Raw genomic sequence first — 3,334 nt, forward strand, 5'->3', positions numbered from 1 at the left:
GATACCTGTGATTTCTGGCTGGAGCTCAGACTCACAGAGAAAGCCTGGACATGTTCAACTTCCTTGTAGTTCAGCGCTCAGCCCTGAAAACTATCGAGTAAAAAATGCAGCTCATCAGAAACTGTTTTGATGCACTTGGAGTTAAAGCTGAAACTGTTCGATTGTAGACAGACAAAAGGCAAAACACCTGCAGCAGGAAGAGGCCTGTTGTTACGAGGCTGATGTTTAGAAGGTTTAGCGTCTTAGCTTAGCATGCTGACATTAGCTAATTAACACTAAACACAGTAAACACAGTGCTAGCATATAACGGAGGCTGATGGACGTGTCTCTAGTTTGGCAGGTTTTAGCTGTGTTTGTTTTTTGTTTTCTGTCTTGTTTGCGTCATTTAGTGTCGAGTTTTTGCCGTCTGGCGTCTCGTTTGCATCTTTTTTGTGTTAAATTTGTATTTTTTGTTTTTATTTGTGTTGTTTCGTGTTTGGTCGGTTTTGTCGTTTTATGTTAAACTAGTAAACAAATTAAAACTTTGACCTGAAAAGTCAGGGCACAGAAAATACGACGCACTCAGCAGGGCTCATCCTCTGAGGACCACGAATCTTACATCTCATCATCTTATTTACATTGTTTGAAGTCTTTTATTGTGTCATTTTGCTTTTTGTTTTTTGTTGTTTATGTCTCGGTTGGTGTCTCGTCTGTGTCGTTTGCTTCACCGTCACTCTGCAAACACTCCAGATCGTTTCTTTAAGACGATCACCATCATCTCAGGTGGAGCTAAGCCCAGGACGCAGTGATGGTGTCCCTGCAAAACAGCGACGTGGGAATTGTTTTGTTTTTTAGCAAAACTTATCATTTTCAGAGTGTAGGTTGCTGCTCAGAGGTTGTTGTTTCCTGTAGAAAAGGACATTTTATAAACACGCTGATAGTGAAAGTAGAAAACGAAGCTGTATTAGCGCCAGTATGCTAACGTCAATGACTTCTCAGGCTGCATGCACAGAAATGCCTGCTGCTTACAGCTACACCGGTGGGAAACTCCAGACTTAAAGAAAGAAGCTAGTTTATGATCACGTTGGAGTTTTCTAACACTGAGAGGAAGGAATCTATGGATCACTGTGGAGCTGTGGGAGTGGACTACGTCACACTGCAGCTAAACCAGACTTCAGTGGATTGTGGGCGGCTGTAGCTCAGGTGGTGGAGCAGGTCGTCCTCTGATCACAAGGCTGGTGGTTTAACCCCCTCTACAGCTGAAGTGTCCTTGGGCAAGACACTGAACCTGAAGTTGTTCCCAATGGCAGGCGAGCGCCTTGCATGGCAGCTCTGTGGTGTATGAATGGCTGAATGAGAAAACACAAGTGCAGACCATTTGCCGTTTGTATTAAATATGTGACTACCACCCAAAGTTCAGTGTAGTCTCGCTTAGCCGGCTCTCGTGCAGAATGGTCCGACTGCACTTCACCATCAGTCTGCAAACGCTCCAGATTGTCTTTATAACAATTAGAGTTGTTGGTGAAGCTTAGTCCTGAATGCAGTGACGACTACATTACTGCAGGATCCAAACCTTTAGCAGCCTTCTCAACGCGTAGGTTGTTGTTTGTGGCTGTAAAGTCGACTTTAAAACACCCAGATAGTGTGAGGAGATTAAAAAAAAAACACAATGAGATGAACAAACTTCTACCCAAAGTTTACCTCTTAACACACTAATTTGGGCCTGAACTCATCTGAAGCACCAGACATGTGCCTGGAGCCTCCTGACAGATGAGAGCAGATAGAGCGTCCTGTTAACCGCCGGCCGGACGTCTGTCTTTGCTTCCACCGACTGATTTGGTGTCACAGCGTCAGCATGTGCACCGACTCGCCGCCTCCTAACGGCCTTTTTCTGATGCCCATTTGTTCGCTCTTCTCCTCGTCTTCCCGCTCAGCTGTCGCTCTGCAGTCAGAGGTCAACGGCTCGGAGCCAGGTGCATGCTGGGACAGCTGCCGCCGGATTTACGCCCGCCGTCGCCAGCTGCAGATGTGGCCTTTTAGCGCTGGCCAAGTTTCAAACACGTAGCAGCGCGAAGCTTGTTAGATGAAACTGAATAACCCGTAACACCAGCTTCATCCATCCATCCTGACTTTATTTACGTTTAAAGACAGTTCAGGCTTCTGTTGGAGAAGCAGGGAAGTTAAAGGAGANTGATGGTGGAACATCTTTCTACATCTGATGGTGGAACATCTTTCTACATCTGATGGTGGAACATCTTTCTACATCTGATGAGCAGAGAGGAAAAGTGTGGAGACATGGAGATAGTTCAACATCTGCAGGACGAGGAGACAAAACAACGGAGGACAGAGACAGAAAATGACCACAAAGAGACACAAAATGGCAAAAATTAGACACAAGACAAGAAAACAAGACACAAATTGAGAAAAGGACGACAAACAAATGAGACAAACGAGGCGCAAAATGAAACAATATCAGACAAATGAGACAAAATAAGAAAAACAGTGAGACACAAAATGAACACAATGAGACAAAGCTGTCCCACAAACACAGAAAACAACCGAAACAAGACAAAAACTCAAATCTTGTTGAGGTAAAATGTTTCTGACAGCATTTCCTCAGTGAGTTCCTCTCCTTCAGCTGCCTGCTTTAACATTTTCACCTCATCAACGGATCAGAGACGTTCTTTGGTCTTCATATTTACTGTCTCCTACCAGCAGACAGACACCAGCGACTCAGGACTTCGATTCCTGTTTTCTCATTAAAACTGTCTCCGGTGTCGTCTCGTGTTCGTCGCTGTCAGCTGTTGCTCTCCAGAGGTGCAAAGAATTATAGATTTATAGGCGGTGTTGAGGAGAAGCTGGACGAAGGAAGGAATTTATTTCTGAACATTCTGCTTGAATCACATCGGAGCCTTTGTTCAGTTTGTTTGGTGAAGTGTGTCCTTTTGTTAAAGCAGTGAGCCACGCTACACGCTACACGCTAACCCCAGGACGCTGCTGGAAGGTGTTGTAGCTTCAGGGATTAAATGCTCTGTGAACTCTGAAGGATGCAGCAGAGTTCAGTTTTATTTACCAGGTAACCAGTCAGATGGTCCTGTCGGGCAAAGCCACATATTTTTTACATCTTATCAGGGTTTGGTTGAAAGAATAAAAAACAAACAAAGACCAACACAGATCAGAAACATACTGAATACCTGCTAATCAGCTACACGGACAGAAAGTAAACGAAGCTTAAAGTTGTGTGTTTCTTGTTTTAGGTCAACCTGAACCTCTGTCAATGATCCGACTGCAGAAACCGTTCCTGTTCCCGCCTCCAAAGACAGAAACCACGACACAGCATCAAACACAACCGAAT

The 3,334-nt window shown here is 44.6% G+C and overlaps 1 protein-coding gene across 1 annotated transcript in view; it reads right to left on the reverse strand.

Annotated features, from left to right (window-relative positions):
• The window catches only part of rbfox1l (RNA binding fox-1 homolog 1, like), a 27,564-nt gene that overhangs the window by 18,020 nt on the left and 6,210 nt on the right, over nt 1-3,334 (reverse strand). The gene's annotated exons all lie outside the window — the stretch shown is intronic.

This window comes from Stegastes partitus, unplaced genomic scaffold (assembly GCF_000690725.1).
Source record: "Stegastes partitus isolate 25-593 unplaced genomic scaffold, Stegastes_partitus-1.0.2 Scaffold418, whole genome shotgun sequence".
Lineage (NCBI taxonomy): Eukaryota > Metazoa > Chordata > Actinopteri > Pomacentridae > Stegastes > Stegastes partitus.